Source organism: Pteropus alecto, unplaced genomic scaffold, assembly GCF_000325575.1.
Source record: "Pteropus alecto unplaced genomic scaffold, ASM32557v1 scaffold3, whole genome shotgun sequence".
NCBI lineage: Eukaryota > Metazoa > Chordata > Mammalia > Chiroptera > Pteropodidae > Pteropus > Pteropus alecto.
Genome location: NW_006442484.1, coordinates 16,080,112 through 16,100,493, shown reverse-complemented (window position 1 = coordinate 16,100,493; position 20,382 = coordinate 16,080,112). Strand labels below are relative to the sequence as shown.

Sequence of the window (20,382 nt, the reverse complement as noted above, 5' to 3'; positions counted from 1 at the left end):
AGAGGCGGAGAGAGGGAGGGCACGCATATGCAGATGTAAGGAACTATGGTTTATAAAATAACCAAAAAGCAAGATAAATAGCAGACTGAAGAAGGGGAGAGTCAGCTAGGGATAGAACAGTGAATAAGGCTTGCTGTCTGCCTATGAGGAACCCACAGATGCTCCCAGGATAGGAGCTCACTTGTCAGATTTAGGGAGTTAATTGGAAGCAGGAGTGCCAGACACATGTCTCAGTATAATGGGACTGACAAGAGCAGGGATAGAAGCTATGATATCATCAAAATGATATAATGTTCCTCATAAGATTTTGCTGGCCTATTGCTAAGAGGAAGTTAGGATGACGCATGAACGTCAGGAGAGTATTGCTTACCTAAGATGTCTGGGTAAAGATTTTATAATGGTCACGGACATCCCCGTATAATCCTTCTGACTAGTATTTTATGACACTAAGAAGTTGCAAAGGTACATATTTATAATCCAATCAAAGGCCTTGGAACATATAAATGATATAGGTCATATCCAATTAGAGAATCTGAGGTCGTCACCTGTTTATATTATTGTTGGGGATTGCGAAAGAAGAAAGAAAGACCAAAACATTAAAACCTGTATTTACAGTATGTGAAGGTTATCCTACAAGTGACTTTTTAGGTTTTGAGTTTCCTCAAAAACATCAGTCATGAAAGAAAGAAAGAAAGACTGAAGAGACTAAAGAGATATGATCATTAAAACCAAAATCAAAGGACTATAAATGCTAAAAGGGTATTAATGGGATCATTGGGAACATGGGAATGTGGCCTATAAGCTGTAAGTATTATATCAATATTATATTTCCTGAATTTATTAACTGTGCTGTGATTATGTTAAAAAATGTCCTTGAACTTAGGAAATGCATACTGAATTATCAATATGAAACAGAAAAAGGTCATAATGCCTTCAACATATGCTCAAACGGTTCAGAAATAATAATATGTGTATGTGAAACACATATGCCATTTTTTTCACGTGTGTGTGTGAGACTGTGTGCAGAGAGATGGCAGAGGGCAGAGAGTTAATCGAGCATTATGTGGCAAATTTCAGTATTGATGGTGTGAATTTTATGTAAGTTTTAAACATTTCGAAATAAATCTTTTTCAATAAAAGAGAACTATAAATGGCACTGGCACACCAATATTCAGGAGACACTAATGAATCACAAAAATGAAGCAAGTATCTGTAACTTTCTCTATGCCACTCCAAGAATCCTTAAGTGGCAACTTCTATTTGAATTGAGGGTACGCTTACTCAAACTCAATTACTTTCCCTCTCTCTCCTTTCTTTTTCTCCTCTCCTTCTTCAGCTTCTTTTATTTTCCATGTGATGCTTGCTTCTCTTTCTTCACTCTAATCCCCAACCATTAAAGGACTAAATGAAAAATCAAGCCAAAATAAGCAATAAACTGCACTGGGGCTCCTCCTACCTGTGATGGGCCCCAGAATGCTTTATGGAATGAGGATCTCAGGACAAAAGTTCTGGTCTTTGCCAGCAGTACAGGAGTGCTGGGCTGGCCGTCTGACACCACAAGACTAAAGGAGTGTCACTTCTGTGATATTCTGTTTTACTGTTTGTGCCCATCTCCACTCGCAGTCCCCACCATGAACCACAAAGGAAAGTGTCAAACATTACATCTAGAATGCAGCTGGGATCTCACACCCCTCCTGCATTTCCTCTTCCACCAAAGATTACTGGGCCTCTTTCCTCTCAAAAGAATCTTATCCTTGGTTAGTCAAAGCCACCTGATCTACTAGAGGAAGAAGTGGTATTAAATTCTACGTGGGGGCTGACAACATAGAGGGCGTTTCCAGGAAACCCTGATCTGGGTTTATTCTTTCTACTCACACATTGTTCTAGTCTCTCACATTGAATCTTTTCTTCTTTCCCTCCCCTCTCCTGCTCATTGCTCCTCTATTCTCCTTTGCCAAACTAACCCTTACTTATCTCTGAGGTCCCATATGAATATTCTCATCCTAGAAAACTTTACTGATCCTCCCAGGGGTTAGAAAATGTCCAAACACATGCTCTCAGGACACCCTGTGCTTTTTAACACCTTTGGCTCTGTTGAAATTGATTAGGAATATTCTGCATTCATCGTTAGACTGTAGGTTCCTTGAGGACAAGTTATCTTTGTTGTCATAGCCCCGGTGTCTAACATGGGATTTTCACATAGTAGGCTCTTAATACTGGTTGAATACAATATTTATAGTTTATTTCTGTACTTGTGTGCTAGTCACTGTGCTAAATGATTTACACATATCAATCTCTGCTCTAACCTCTGAGTTGTGCACTATTTTTCAATTTTCCTGACTTATCAAGGTTAAATAACTTGCCCAAAGTGCCAGTGCTAAGGAGACAGAAAGAGAAGAGAATACAATGCATTTGGGCTGTTTATAAATCTTAAACTTATTCCTATAATTGTTTACTAGGCATTACTGTGTACTTAACACTTGTCTTTCAGAATAGAAATTAGCATTTAGAAAATAAAATAATGCATGTAGTCAAATTGCATTTTATCTGAGGACTTTCTGGAACTGAAAAAAAAATGGGGAATGAGAATACAGCCTATGTAACATCTGTAATTATAAACTAATTTGAAGGTAAACACATCCATCATATTTGTATCTGCAACTTCAGAATTATTTTTTTCTACTGCTACCATATGTAGCATTTTAAAACTTAAAAAACACCCTAAAGATAAATATGAAAAACTAAGGAATACTAGTGTACTGCAATAAATCTAATACAGTAAAACACATTACGCCCTCCTTTAAGAAAACATAGTTCACTGAAAATTATTCATAGATATTTTTCAAGGTGGTATGTATATTGAAACCTGAGAGAAACGCATAAATTTTAAAAAGCTGAAGTGTGTACAAGAATCAGCAAGACATGTCTCTGTCCATTATGACTCATCAGATGTGCCATTTTGTGGAGAGGCTCCCTGGCAATCAACGCTGTAATACACCATGGGAGTAAATACATTTTCATATTCTTTTTTCATGCAACCACCTAGGAGGATTGAAATGATGCAAAGAAGGACTTGTAGGATAACCTTTACATACTGTAAACACGTGTTTAAAATTCAAAGTGAAAACCTGGCCTTTTCTTCTTGTGTATGAAACATACAATTGGGATGGAATAGAAATCACAAGTAAAATAGAATATATATCACAAACCCAAGTCCAAAACCACTAACATATAGTAGTTTGATACTAAAGTTTTAATAGCCATAATAATGAAATATCATTGACAGTAAAGATAGATCTCACATGGATCAGGAGGAATTAAGTAATTTCAAAAAATTAAATTTTATTTGTTTCACTATTTAAAAAAGTTAAAGTAGTCACTCTTTTCATAATTCTTGAAGAAAACTCTGCATCTACTTTTACAAAGCTATGAGTAATGAGAAATATTTATTATACATGAATTTGGGTTCAGGGCCTGATATTTTAAATTTTTCAATATTACTAATTTTTGATGCATTTGTAGTACCAATAAAAATCATATTTGACATTCCAAAATGTAATTCTTATACTCACTTATATCGATCAGTAAACTGAGTGTCAAAGAGTGTCAGCAATCCACCAAAGTCACACAGCACAGTAAGCAGAATATAAACCAGGATCTTGAGAGCCCCTTCTTGTTATCTTCATGAATGTCAAGAACTGTATCAAGTACTGTCTTTATATGCCAGCTTTATGAATAATGTTTTACCAATATTAATCAATAGCAAGAAGAATAATTTTATAACAGTGGCTAATTTGCCTTCATTCCCCATTCTAAATTATATAGGTGATCGGAGCCTGCCAAGTACACTATTCAATGATCTGGATGTTTTTATGTCAAAATGACCCCATAAAAATAGTTAGAGATTTCAAGAACATATTTTAAGCACATCGTGATTATGAAGGGGACAATGGCAGACATCTATGTCCTTAAAAAACTAAAGTCATTGCCTTTAGATATAAAAGTCATGTTTCTTCACTCATGGATTTACCCTACATAAGTCACAATTAAGTGAAGACAATGAAATGAAATCCATTTGAGAATACTCTGAAGAACAAATACAAAATAGTATTGTCCATACTGCAATTGTGGGGTATCCAGGAGAGGGGCGGAGTTCATACTGGAATGTGCCAGGAGAGAGCAGTTCGCATCTAAATGAAAACAAAGAGCCATCAAGTTCCAACACATTATTAATTACCCAAAGGTTGGAGCTATTCAGTCAAGTACCACTGGAAACAAACTGAAAATTGGTGGAGCCCTAAATAGATGACAGACTCTGGAATGTGAGTCAGTGAGCCTGAGGAGAGCTGATGACTGTTGAAGCAGAGAGCCTTTGGGGGTGACAGACACAAGTGTGGCATAAACAAAACTCCTTGTTGCAAGGATCCTCCACTTCCCATTGACACAGACGCCAAAGTGATTAATATGTGTAAAGGAGAATTGGGAGTGCATTCCCTTGGGAAACATGATGCATTCTCTGAGCTTGAAGGCCCAATTCCACCAGAAAGAGGCAAAGGAAAGCAACATATCTAAATGTGAGAGAGAGTAGGCCATACTCTAAGTTTGGAAACTGAAACACAGTTACTGGAGGCAAAATTTCAGAGCATTCTATTGAATAGACATGACAAATTCTCATAAATTCAGGAGAGCTTGCTACATTTATGAACAAATTAGTTCAAGCTGAAAGACTCTGGCTTTCGAATTAGGCTGTTTCAAATTTAGAGCGTACAACCTCAGGTATTAATGAGTCTGATTAGTTATTTCACTTCTGCATCTTTCAGTTTGCTCACTAAAAAGTGGAGCTAATAATGCTATAAGTATTAAATGATACAATGCATACCAAATGCTTAGCACAAAGAAACACTGTTTACTTTTGTCTTTTTTTAATTCTCCTTTACTTAGAAGAGCAGTTCCAAGGATTCACTGAAACCAATGGTCCATACTGTTTCAAAAATGCCCATTTTGCTTCTGATGTGTCCTGAAGTCTAATGAAATTGATGGAGTTAGGAGTAAATAAAAAGTATCTGCTTTGGTTCCTGTATGATTATGTGTGTGGAGTTGGGAGAGAGGGAGTGAGGAGGAGAAGGAGCAAGAGGAGGAAAAGGAGAAGAGGAAAAGAGATAGGACAAAAGAGTGCTAAAGGTATGGGAAAATAGCCACTCTCTGTGGGACAAGCCTGCAGGGAATTCCCAAATCTTCTGAGAAGAATAGCTCAGTAGAGAAAGAGTAAAAGAATACATAAGTGAAGACCCACCTACGAGCAGTGAAAATCATCCCATATGCTTCTGGTAGAGTCCTCCTTGTTATGCATTAAATTCTCTAGCTTTTATTAAAAAGCAAAGCTTTATAAAAGCATTAAAAATGAATTTCTTTGAGCTAGATGTTTGTTGATGCCGTATGAGATGGGAGGTAAAAAACAAGAGAAAAATCTCTAAGGTTTTCTTTAGAGGGTTGTAAATCATTGAATTATGAGTTACACAGATATTTACAAGCTTGGCCTAGATAGAGTATAGCAATCTATAAATGCCATTCAACTGATTTATGGCACAACTGTTCTAACACATTAACAATAGCAGGAAATGTATTTAATTTATTCTCAGGGATGCACATTTACATTATTCACAAGGAGCCATTTATAGGAAAATGTGCAACCCTTAAACTAAAGTGAATGCATCTCTAGTGGGTTTTGAACAGTTATAACTGTCTAATAAATGCTTGTATCCTAACTTACTGTACAAGCCAATGTAAATATTCACTAGCTATCCTGTAAGTACTTTACTCTGTGAATTAGTGAACAGTTCTGGAACATGAGGCAGAATCTGTAGACCAAAGTTGTATGGGTCCTGAAATAATCTTTTATTCCTGATTCTATACTCCAGACTTGTCAGATGTAGCAGAGTGGTAATTTCAAGGTTCTAAGGATCTCTTAGTATTTTTGGCTACTGTCTTGAAAATGTACTGTCTAGCAGACTACCAAGTCACTGATCTAATTTGCACTCTACATGTCAAGACAAAAGTTATGTTCTGGGCCTAAATTCCTTGTAAAAATATACACATGCATACAGCTGGGAGACTGAGGTGAAGAAGAAAGGGAAAAAAGAAGAAAAAGGAGGAATAATGTAGGAACAGGTTTGAGAGGGAGTGAGAGAATAAAGGAGTAAGAGATGTAGGAAAAGGGAGCTCCATGCTAAATCACAAGGGGTTTCATGTGTTCTATCATTTATTTTTCTCGGAACCCACTGAGGTATAGTTGCCTAGGTAACTATGTTATATATATGTAAAAAGTGAGGACTATTCCGCTAGGTATAGTTTAATTACAATTCTAATAGTCAATCTCATACCAATAAACACTGTAGCCCCAATTTAAAATAATTAAACTGAACTGCCAAAACTGTGTGCCCTTGGCAGGTCTTAAATTAGAAAACTCAGTGAACAGATTATTACTCTTTTACAAATTTAGACAGCTAAGTTTTGTAAAATGGAATTATATTATGTGTTTAAGTCAATACATTTCATTGACTTTGGGTATTTTTTTCTTGATGATACCTCCAGTTTCTCTAAATATATACACTCTGTCTCTTGGCCATTGATCAAGTCATTTCTTGTCAAATTGAAAACATTTAAGTGAACTAGAAGCTAACTCTTATGAATTCCCAGATAAGTTCTATTGTAGTGATATAATACCTACAAACAATCACCATCTTTTACAAAAAACAAAACAAAATAAGACCGTTTTTTTCCTCCTTTTGCATATTGGACCTTCTTCTACTAGTAAATGACTTTCACAGCTAGCTCATACAGCTGAGGCATTTTAAACACACGCATAACTATTTCCATGAATTAAAAGACCATTCTCTGAGACCTGATATTGAAGAGTTTCATGATCTAAAATTGGTTTAAAGCCAAGGAATCAGAATTTGATTTTACAAGTGTTTAATAATAAAGGCAGAACTCTATAACTCTAAAAGCTACCATGACAAAGATTGTGTACCACAACATATTTCCATGTACCCTTCAATTGTCCATGGCATCAATAATTTGTTGTATTAATTACAATGATGCTCTAGCACAAAAAGTTGCCCAACAAAAAAGTCAGCCCTTTCCTTTCAAACTAAGGGTCATTCTCCATGATAATAAAATATAAAAATGTATTATAGTTAATAAAGTCATTCTTATCACTTTCATGAATCTGATTGAAGTCAATTCATTTTATTTTGATATAAGAGAAATACAAGTTGAGATACACCTGGAACTGTTCGATATTAGATAAGAGTATGTTTAACTATTACGATAAGATTGGGGTTTCAGGAGCTTTAACTGCTCATCTGAGCAATCAGAAGATGATGTTTGAACACACAGCTAAATGAAGTTTAATTAAAGAAATACCTTTAATGAAAGTTATTAGGAGTGTGCAGTTTTTCAAATCACATGTTAATTCTATATGCTGACAACTCAAAAATAATTCCTTAGTCTGCCATTCAATATCGTAATTCCCCGCGCTCATTTAACTGAGTCCCTGCAGTTTGTTAACAGCTACACTGTATTCCAGGTAAGATAGTCCCTGGGGGATGCTCCGCCATCATGCTTTGGACCTGTGTTGCATGATTTTCTAGATACTCTCCCTGCTTGCAAGATATATGACTTGTACTAGGTGTCTTTTGCAACCTCTTGGATTTACAATAATCTCATTCTTTTGAACCTACAATAAGATTTAAAAGGTGAAATATATTTAGTATTGTTGTTTTTTTCCACTTTTCTAAACAATTTTTTTCTTCACGGATATTCCGAGTTTTAAAAAATTAGGACAATGTAATACATATCTTTGAAAGTACCGAGCAATGTATAAGCTCTCTAAAGCTTATATTCAATAATTTAAATATTAAATAAGCATCTAACATAACCTTTACCTAAAGAAGTTTGTAATAAATGACATTGTTTTTTAAAATTTTGTGTGATTAATAAGTCATTCATGATGAATATATATCTATCTATATCTATACTTATATATATATCATTGCCACATATGGAAGTGTGTATGTGTGATTGTGTGTGTTTATACATACATAGATATATATATTTAAAATTAGATGCCTCCAAAAGAGCAATTAGCAAAAGCGGATGTTTACTTATCTATAACAGATAGTTCACTCTGTTTTAAAGTGAAAGTTCACTACTTCACAAGCCAACAGAGTAAATTTGTAAATTATTCTGGATTAATATTTGAAAAAGTTTTAAGCTTTTTCATGTGAAATTGATGTGAAATTATACAAATAAAAAAAGTGTTAGGAATCAGGTTTTTTGTTTGTTTGTTTGTTTACATATTATATCTCTCCCATCACTCCTTTGAGGAAGTATTTATCTCTTGGATGTTGTGATATGCCTGCTTCAGCCTTCTTAGCCGGCCATATGGCATAAATGTGATAGTATTAAAAGACTTATGGAACTCACTACTACTTCCTATGAAAAGATATGGTAAAGAAAGGAGAAACATCAACAGATTGACAAATAAAAGGAGCAGGTGTGGCATTTTTCTATTTTCTTATAATTAAATGTCCTTTTAGAATAGATAATGGAGTATAGGAAAGAGAAGGATTTGGATTTTGGAGGCCATGACACACATCTCAGTGATGAAATGTCATAAGGAAAGGAGTTCATCTCATCAAGACTGGAAACACTGGGTTTTCTACTAAAAAATGCTTTTAGCACTAGCGAATTTACCATAGTAATGACATATAAGGTTAATGTTTGAAAATTAACTAATATTTGGACAACAATAGCAACAAACATTGGGAAAGTAAAAAATAGCAATTTGATATAGAATAGCACCCAAAACACAAAAACAGAGGTAATAAATTAAGAAATGCAAGACTTCTATATTAAAAACTATAAAAACATTGTTGAAAGAAATTAAAGAAAACCTTAAAAATGGAGAGCAATACCCTGTTCATGAATTGGAAGATTATTGTTAAGATATCCATCCTCTCAAAATTGATCAATAGATTGCATGCTGTATCAAACAAAAACAGCAGGACTTTTGGACAAAATTGCCAATTCAATTCTAAAATTTACATGGAAATGCAAAAGGCAGAATATAACAATCTTGAAGAATTTTTTATTAACAGATTTATATTAACAGATATATATCAAGATTTATATTAATAGATTCCAATTTTTATTTTAACTCTACAGTAATTAAGATTGTGATATTGGTATGTGAACTGATAAAATGATCAATTGAATCAAATAGATAGTCCAAAAACAGTACCGCAGGTAACTAACTGTTCACTTGATAGCATACAAAGACAACAATGTAATTCAATGGGATGAAAAGAAGTTATTTTCAACAAATGATGCTGGAGAAACAGATTGTCTATAGGAGGGTGGAGAACATTCATCCTATAGTATGTACTCTTGGTGCATCGTTCGAATTCTTTTGGATATTTTTACCAGCTCTGAGAACCCTTTTCTCTGCTTCTGCATGCTTTGCTGCAAATGACTTGCACCTGAGACTTCCACATGATTGCCCTTGGACAATATCTTACCTTTCTAAAACCCTTTGGAAAATAAAAACTGCTGACAAGATTTAATCCCCTCTTCCAAAAAGGCAGCCTACAGCTGGTAAATGACTAGTGGCAGTGTACATGAGCCTAGTTCCTTTGCCTCAAAAAGAAAGGACAACTCTGTGGTATAATTATATTCTAGAGCTCCTTTCAAAGATCAGGCTGGGGTAGGGACTTCATTTTAAATGGCATCCTTGTTTCATTCTTTCCCTTTTCAATTCTGCTTCCCCACTACTTTATTGGTTCCTACTGGGAATATTTCCTTAATAAATTACTTGCACTAAATTATCGGCTCAGGATCCAACTTTGGAAGAACCTAACTTAAAACACTTTAAACCATATGACACATGCAAATTTTTGAAAGGAATCATACATCTAAATGTAAAAGCTAAACTTATAAACATTTTAGAAGAAAATATAGTAGAGTGCTTTTATGGCCTTGAGTTAGGCAAAGATTTCTTACAGGACAAAATAGATATTAACCATAAAATAAGAAAATAAATTATACGTCATCAAAACTAGAATCTTACTAAAACAAAACAACCCACTGTACTGAAGGTAAAAAGACAATCTAGTGGTTGGAACAGAAAATATTTACAATGCATATATCTGACAAAAGGACTTACATCCAGAATATATAATGGACTTCTCTAAAACAAAATAAAAATCGGAGCATGACATAAGATGGCAGAATAGGTGGTTTTTGAATTCAGTTCCCCTGACAGAAAGACCCTTAGTAACTATCCACAGACAAGATGGCTTTGTGAAAATCCCAGAACCTAGCAGTGAGTCTGACAAACCCCCTTAGTCCATAAAATCTGAGAAATACTGCATTACAAGGGCAAGAAGAATGGTTTCCCTTTGACTGTGTTGCCCCTCCCCCAGAATGGCAGAGCTGTGTCCAGAGGGTTTCCCTGAGCCTACAGTTTCTCCACTGGGGAAAAAAGAGCCTGAGATAGGCATCCAACTTTCTCAGTGTTACAGGACACTTCCCAGAGGCCCACTTAGCTCTTGCCTCATTGGGATGACTGGGAGAATCAGCAAGCAAGACTACTGGAAATCAGCTAGGGTTGGAGGAGGGAGATGGGGCTCACAACAACCAGTGTGTGAACTTGGCAGACCATGTTTATGCTGCCAGTGGCACATGAGCAGAAATGCCAAACAGCTGCTCTGCCTATCTGCCTAGGTGAGCCAGTGGCCCCATCTTCCCCAGGAATTTGGTCAGCATTCTGTCCAGTTTAGATCCCCAGCCAATGAGCCTTCTTGGCCATGGCGCCTATTTTGCAGCCCCGACTTTTACAGTAAAGCAAGTCAACTGCCCTGCCCAAATATAGAGCATAACCTCTGGCCCTGACTATGGAGCCTGAAAATAATCAGGGGCAGTCTTGGAGCTCAGCTTACATTACCATACTGTGATGCTCAGCATACAGCCCTGCCTGGCGACAGAATCCATCCTACGGCCTTGCTCAATTGCTGAGCACAGTTTGTGGCCTCTTCTAGGCAAAAATCCAATCATGGACTCAAATAAATGACACTTCCCTGTCATGAAACATAGCCTACAACCCTGTCCAACCATAGGTGATTGCAGAGGCCATGTAGTGGCCCTGACAGATGAGCTCCCTGCTCTACTAGGGAGCCTAGTCATAGTCCACTTGAATGTAGAGCCTATTCAGCAGCTCCTCGACCTCAGACCATGAGCAAGAGCCTGTCCATCTACAGAACAAACAGTAAGCCTCATCTGTCTGCAGACACTACCAGCTGACCCATCCAGAACTCCCAACTAAATTGACTACTGAAGGTCTTTCCCTGATGAAGGGAACCTCTAAAGGCTGGAAGAAGAGAACACTTCCCCAGATGTAATGATACCAATGCATAGATAATAAGACCACAAAGAATCAGGTCAAATAACTGATTCTAAAGAAATGGAGATCTGTAAACACAAAATAGTCACAATAATCTTCCTAAAAAGTTCAGTGAATGTACAGACAACTAAACAAAATTTGACAGTCAATGCACAAACAAAATGAGAAGTTCAAGGAAGAAAGAGAAACCATCCAAAAAAAACAAAAAACAAAAAACAAAAAAACCAACAAAAAACAACACAGAAGTGTTAGAGCTAAAGAATACAATAATTGAACTTAAAAATTCAATAGAGAGATTCATCAACAAAGCAGAGGAAGAATCAGTGAACTCAAAAATGTCACCTAAAATTAACCAATTAAAGAAGCAAAATGGAAAAAAGTAAAAAGAGTAAAGAAAGCCTATAGTACTTACGAGACAACATCTAAAGAAACAGTACACAGTTGTGCCATGTAATGACATTTCAGTCAATAATGAACTGCATATACAACAGTGGTCTCATAAGATTATAATGGAGCTGTAAAATTTCTATTGTCTTGTGACATTGTGGCCCTTATAATGTAGTAATGCAACATATTATTTTTGTGTTTGTGGTAATATTGGTGTAAACAAACCTATTGTGTTGCCAGTCATATAAAAGTTTATATACAGTACATAATCCCTGATAATGATAATAAACAAATATGTTTTAGTCTATCAACTTACAATATTATAATTTTTAGTGTTATTTTACAGTGTATGCTTTCTGCTTTAAAAAAAATATATGTTTGCTATAAAACAGTATGCCACATCATGCATTACATTATTTTCTCTTATGCTTGATTTAATCTTGTGTTGTTGTATAAGATAACATGCTATACAGGCTTGCAGCCTAGGAGCAATAGACTGTATCATATGCCTAGGCATGTAGTAGGCTATATCATCCAGGTTTATGTAAGTATATGATGTTTGAACAACAACAAAATCAACTAATGACATTCTCATAGTATGACCCCATCATTAAGTGGCACAATGGTATGCATTGTAGGGTTCCTACGATGAGAGAAAAAGGGACAGAAAATTTTAAAAATAGCTGAAAACTTTCCAAACAGAGACAAATGGACATTTAGATTCACAAAGCCCAAATATTCCCAATATACTGGACCTAAAAAGAGTTTAACCAAGACACATACATTATCAAAAATCAAAGTCAAAGAGAGAATTTGGAAAGCACAATGTAAACATATAAAAGCATATGAATGTGTAAAAATCACCAATAAAGTAAATATATAGTCAAAGTTAAAAACTCTAGTATTGTAATAGTGGTGAATAAATCATTTTCAATTCCAGTTTAAAAGTTAAAATAAAAGTTATTAAAAATAACTATAATTCCAATAAATTTGTTTTTAAAGACACAACATTAAAAAGATGCAAATTATAACAGCAATGACTTAAAATGTGAGGGGGGAGGAAGATAAAAGTGTGGAGTTTTTGTATACTATTGAAGTCAAGTTATTATTGGCTTAAAATAGGATATTATCTCTATCAAGCATTTTATGTTAGCTCCAAGGTAACAAGGATAAAATCTGTAGCAGATACACAAAATATTAAAAGGAACCAAAGCGTACCACCACAAAAAGTCATTAAATTACAAAGAAAGACAAGAGAGGAAGAAGCAAAGGAACTACAAAATAGAACACAATTAACAAAATGGCAATAGTAAGACCTTATTTATCCATAATTATTTTAAATATAAATAGAGTGGCTGAATGGATAAAAAAAAAAAAAAGATACAGTGTTATGCTGTCTATAAGACACTTTAGCTTTAAAGACACACATAAGGTAAAAGTGAAAGGAGGGAAAAAGATATTCCAAGAAAACTGAAACCAAAAGAGAGCAGTAGTGGCTATGTTTATATCAGACAAAATAAACTTTAAGTTAAAAATAGTCATGAGAAATTTTAAAAAGCCATTAATAATAAAGAGGTTAATGTATCAAGAAGATGTATAAATTGTAAATATTTGTGCACCCAACATTGGAGCACCTAAATATGTAAAGCAAATACCTACAGAAATAAAGAGAGAAACAAAAAGGAACATAAAAATGTAGGGGACTTTAAAAACCCACTATCAACAATAAATCATCCAGGCAGAAAATAAGGAAACAGCACATGTGAAGAAAATTATAGACAAAATAGATCTAAAGACATATAAAGAGTATTCTATCCAGCAGTAGAATACACATTCTCCTCAAATGCAGACAGAAAATTCTCCAGAATAGATCATATGTTAGTCCACAAAACAAATTTTTACAAATTCAAAAAAACTGAAATTATGTCAAATATCTTTTTCAGCCACAATAGTATGAAACTAGAAATAAATAACAGGAGGAAAACTAGAAAATTCACAAATATGCAGAAATGAAACAATGTACTCCTAGAGTCAAGGAAGAAATCAAAAGATAAATTCAGAAATATCTTGAGTCTATGGCCATGCCACCCTTAACAAGCCCAATCCCGTCTAATCTCAGAAGCTAAGCAGGATCGGGTCTGGTTAGTACTTAGATGGGAGACCACCTAGGAAGACCAGGTGCTGTAGGCATAAAAAATAAAAAAATAAGAGATTGTAAGCTGACAAGGTACTTGCAATCTGTGAGGTCAACCAAAGGTCGCCTCACCTAAAAAAAAAAAAAATCTTGAGACGAATGAAAATAGAAACAACATGCCAAAGTTTATAGGATTCAACAAATATAATTATAAGAGGGAAGTTCACAGCTATAAAAGCCTGTATTAAGAAAAAAATAGTATCTCAAATAATCCAATATTAGATCTTAAGAAACTACAAAAAAAAAATCAAACAAACAAACAAAAAAAGAAAAACAAACAAATAACCAGACTAAGCCCAAAGTTAATAGAAGGAAAGAAATAACAAAGATTATGGCAGTAATAAATAAAATAGAGCATGTGAGAATAGAAAACATCTACAAAAATAAGATTTGGTTATTAAAAAGATTAAAAAATTACAAATCTTTAGCTAGAGTTACTAAGGAAAAAATGGAGGACTCATATAAAATAAAAAATAAAATTCAATTATAAAATTATAAATTGAATACAATTAAATTATAAACAAAAGGAAAGACACTACAACTGTTACCCCAGAAATACAAAGGATCATAAAGGACTACTATGAACAGTTACATGCCAATAAACTAGACAACTTAGAAGAAATGGATAAATTCCTAGAAACGTATAACCTAATGAGACTGAATAAAGAAGAAATAGAAAAATCTAAAAAGACCAATAATGAGTGAGGAGATAGAAGCAGTAATCATAAACTTCCCAATACAGAAACCCCCAAAACTAGATGGCTTCGCTGGCGAATCCTACCATTCAAAAAAAAATTACCAGCAATTCTTCTAAAATACAAGGGAATATTTCCATACATTTTATAAGGCCAGCATTACTTTGATAATAAAACACAGCATAGCAAAAGAAATAATCAACAAATTTAAAAGGCAACCTATGGAAAAGAAGAAAATATTTGCAAACTCTGTATCTGATAAAGAGTTTATGTCCAAAATATATAAAGAACTCATACAACCCAATAGCAAAAAAGCTAGTAATTCAATTAAAAAACAGGCAAAAGATCTGCATAGACATTTTTCCAATGAAGACACACAAATGGCTAGCAGGTACATGAAACGAAACTCAACATCTCTAATCATCAGGGAAATGCAAATCAAAATCACAGTGAGATATCACTTTACAACTGTTAGAATGGCCATCATCAAAAAGACAGGACAAATTTTGTCAAGGATGTGGAGAAAACCATTTTACACTGTTGGTGGAAATGTAGATTGTATAGCCATTAGGAAAACAGTATGGAGGTACATCAAAACATTAAAACTAGTACTACCATAACCCATATCTGGGTATATATCCAAAAGAAATGAAATCACTATCTTGAAGAGATATTTGCACCCACATGTTCATTGCCACATTATTCACAATAGCCAAGACATGGAAACAACCTGTGTCTGTCAAGAGATGAATGAGTAAAGAAAATGTGATACACATGGCACAAACATACACATACAGATTGTTATTCAGCCATAAAAAGAAGAGAATTCTGCTATTTACAACAACATGGATGAACCTTGAGGGTATTATGCTAAGTAAGTCAGACAGAGAAAGACAAATACTGTATCATATCATTTATATGTGGAATCTAAAAAAAGTTAAATTCATAAAACCAGAGTAGAATAGTAATTGCCATGAGCTGGAGGATTGGGAAGGAATAGGGACGTGTTGGTCAAAGGGTACACACTTCCACTTATAAGATGAATAAATTCTTGAGATTTAATGTACAGCATAGGAACTATAGTTAACAATACTAAATTGTATGCTTGAAGTTTGCTAAGAGAATAGATATGAAATATTTTCACCACACACATACACACATATAAAAGTATGTGAGGCAATGAATATGTTACCTAATCCTATTGTGGTTATCATTTCACAACACACACACACACACACACACACACACACACACACACACACACACATACACATACATATATTAAATTATTACATTGTATACTTTTAAATTTATTCAATGATATTTGACAATTTCTCAATAAAACTGGGCAAAAAAAAAAAAGAGAAAAAATAGAACCACCCCACCCTAAAATAAATCAACACATTTGAAAAAATAAGTAAAAGACTTGAATAGTACTTTACAAATATGATGTCTAAATACTCCGTAAACGTATAAAAAGTTATTCAATGTTATTAGTCATCAGGGAAATGCAAATTTAAATCACAATGAGATATTACTACAAACCCAATGAAATAGCTAAAATTTTAAAAAGGAGAAAAAAACTTGAAAATGCCAAATGTAGATGAGGATGTATTAGAATTGGAATTCTCATGCACTGCTGGAAATTGTGTAAAATGGTTCTATAACTTTGAAAATTATTTGAATGTTTCTAATAAATGTACATCTATCCTGTGACCTAGCTATTTCATTTATAAATATGTGCTCAAAAGAAATTAGTACAAATATTCCCAAAATAACTCACAGAATGGTCACAGTAGTTATATTCATAAGAGCCTAAAGTAGAAATGACCCAAATGTCCACTAAGAAGAGAACATATAAATAAATGATGCTATATTCCTACAATGAAATTATCTAGCAACAAAAAGACCCCAAAATAATGATCTCAATGACGCTCATAAATCTTAAAAACATTATACTGAGCAAAATCAGCAAGACACAAAAGCATATATACTACGATTCCATTTATATAATGTACAAGGCATAATACTAAACTAATAGGATCATCTACAAAAGGGCACATACTGTATTATTCCAATTACATGAAGTGCAAGGCAGGCAAAACTATCATATAATAGATATGATAGAAGGAAGACTAGTGGCTAACCTGGGTTAGGGAACTATGCGTATAAACTGAAAAGCAGTATCAAGGCACCTGTAAGGTGCTAGAATTGGCCTATATTTTGATCTGTTTGGTGGTTATTCAGACGTATAAAAAGTAAAAATGCATCAGGCTTTAATCTTAAGATTTGTGCATTTTAATGTATGAAGAATATAACCCATCAGAAAACTATAAAATTTTCTAGAATTGGAAAGGAAAAATGCATGTATAATACTCTAAACCATACTACAGTGGATAATAGAAAAATGCAGCATGGATAAAGATGCATTCAGTAATAGAAGATAATGAGAGGCGGTGTAGAAATAATGATTATGGTCTTAGAATATGCAAAATCATCTGAACTTGAAATTTTGTCATAATAAAGTAAACAGAAACTCAAGATATCATTCCAACTTGCTTGAAGTGATATTTCACAATTACAAAAAATGAAGAGTATCATGTTCTTAATAGCAAAAATGGTCCAATAGAAAAAGAGAAAGATTAACTTTTTCTATGTTGCAAACTACAAATAATATATGGTTGTGTAAGATAGAGAAGCTTACAAAAATAATCATTTAAATCTGTAATTTCGGATTCTATTGACAAAGATAGGAAATTTGAGAGAGAAATAAAATAAACTAAATAGACCTGATATGCCTGATTCATAATTTACTGTTTCATTCAGAAGTTTACAATAGAGAAATCTATATTCAAGAATACTTTTATAAAAATGAAAGATAATAAAGATTAATATTAAATTACTCAGGTGAATAGAAAAATGCAAAGCATAGTCCATAAAGCCATTGGAAAAAACAGAGATTTTTAAGGACCATTTTTTTAAAGTATAAAACACAACAGATGCCAGTTATAAAAATTAAAATAAATTTTAAACACTCCTATGAAAAGCCTAAAACATTAATGTATACTTGTAAAATTAGTCTTCTTAAAAAAATAATGTAGGGGGAAAAAAGAATGAGTAAAGATAAAACACACACAAAAAGAAAGTAAAGCAGAAGGATCTATTTAAGACAAAATGGAATAAAATGGCAAAGTTCTGCTGAAAAAAAAATCATTGCAAATATTTATGAAGCTTATTGTGCTAAATAACATGGTATCAAACTATAGAAATAAAACGATTATAAAGCAATGAGAATTTGATAGAAATACAATCTATTATAATAGCATACTCTAATAGGCTGCTGTCAGACCATAACTTTTCAGGTTAGATAATGACAAATATGGACAAAAGAATATTGAAAAATATAGCAAATTGAGCTGAATTTTTCTATATATGTACATAAATTCTAAGAAACAAAATAACTCATTTTTTTCAAGCACAGTGGAACATTAACAAATATTGATTGTATACCAATCATAGCAAACCTCGATATCTTTTTAAAAGCAAGTAGAAATAAATAAGATTAATCAGGAATGACTTTGAAATTTAAAAACTTAAATATGCTCTGTAAAACAATTATTTAGGACACAAGGATATTTGCATTTTGATGGACTTTTTAGAGATTAGTGAAAATAAGAATACTTTATATTAAACTTAAGGTCAGAGCCAAATTTTTAATATTCCAGCTGGTTTCACCTGCCCAAATTCTATTATAGATAAATTCTATAAAATCCTTTATATTAATATCCTTGAGTATTTTTATTACTGCAAAAGACAGGAAACATATTAAAAAGTGTTTTATTCAAATTGGAAAAAATATATACTTTAAAACCCAGAGAAAATAGGTTAAGTACAAGAACTCAAAATAACAAATTAGAATATAAAAATAAGAAGGTTAGAATTGATCATTAAATGAAACTTTGAAAATAAAATCTCTAACATAGATAAACTCTGGAAAAATTGAACCAAAATAGATAAATAAATAAACAATAAGCAAAGGAAAATAAAAGTATCAAAAAAAAAATTGTTCCCACAATTAACTCAAGGGTTAATAGAAATTCTGCATGGACTAATAAGCCTGGGATACTGTGGATGCATACCAAAAGGTTGCCTACAAAAAGGCTATGTCCAAACAGTTTCACAGATAAATTCTTTCAACCATCGAGCATCACACACTTTCTTAAATCAGCAAACTGTTTCAAAGCATAGAAAAAAAAAAAACATGCAATATTTATTTTATAATGTGTGATAACCCCAACTTCAAACGCTTACAATAGTAATACATAAATTATAAGTCAATCTCAATTATAAAAATATAATGCCAAAGCACTAAAATTATTGATTATATAATATAGATATTCATTTTTTTTAAAAAAAAACAGTGCTATATTAAAAAAAATAACACACTATAAATGACTGAATAGTTGTTTTCCTGGGAAAGCAAAGATGCCTCAGATATACTAGACAACTCAGTTATAATGCCTATCATGCACAAACTCCTATTCCAGCTGGTCTCACCCTGCCCATAGTTCTAGCTTGGAAAACAATCATCATGAAGTACAGCGCAGGGAATATAGTCAATAATATTCTGTTAACTATGTATAGTGCCAGGTGTATAGTACTAGACTAGTCAGGGTGATCACTTCATAAATTACATAAATGTCTAACCACTATGCTGTATACCTGAAACTAATATAATGTTGAATGTCACCTCTAATCGAAAAATAAATATTAAGGAAAAAAAGAAAAAAATCATCAAGCTGGTGCTTCATGTTGGGATCGGGCCTCCGTGTACCCTATATTCATATGTCTTGGCAAAAAATATTTGTCTGATACTAACCATGTTAAATAGCTTAGCCAGTGTTCTACCTCTTTCCAGGACTTGTGTAAGAGAATATTTTGAGTACTGTTCAGAGGAAAGGAACAATGGAAGCCCAGCACAGACATGAAAAGTGAAGCATAGGTAGATACTGACGGTGAAGAGAAAAATCAGGAGGACCATCGAAGAGAGCTGTGGAATCAACAGATAATAATTTCACTTCAATTTTGTATAATTTTTAAAATACAAATGGCAGTTTTGTGGTCTTAGTTTTGGTTTGGTTTTGGTATTCTATTCCTTGAAGCCCAAAGAAAAATATTACAATCTTAATGTAACAGTCATAATAATTGTGAAACACTTAACATCACTGTGAAACTCAAGAATATGACAATGAGCAATAGTATAGCTCTGCCCAACTTAATATGGTCTGAGAAGCAAAAAAAATTGTACACACTCATATCAGAATAAAGATGTTCATTTTTCGAGATGGTGTAATTATAGATCTTAAAATACTAAGAGAATGGATGCAAAACATGAAAGAACAAATATAAAAATCCAGTGAAGTGAGCAATACTTTGCCTCCTTCCAAGACAGCAATGACATTTTAAGTAGTGCCATTTAAAATATTAATTCCTAAGTTAAACTTAACACAAAATACCTATATAAAGAAGGCCATACAATTTCATAGACATACATGAAAAAAGGGATGCATTTTTTAAAAAAGTATACAAATTAAGAATTTACCAAGCTAGAGGCTGGACACCAAAATTTTATTTACATAACTCTC

At 33.3% G+C, this 20,382-nt stretch overlaps 1 protein-coding gene and 1 pseudogene across 1 annotated transcript in view; one reads left to right on the top strand and one right to left on the bottom strand.

The window, feature by feature from the left end:
- The window catches only part of THSD7B (thrombospondin type 1 domain containing 7B), a 745,753-nt gene that overhangs the window by 72,091 nt on the left and 653,280 nt on the right, over positions 1-20,382 (bottom strand). The window lies entirely within an intron of this gene.
- Positions 13,920-14,038, top strand: LOC112470719 (annotated as a pseudogene).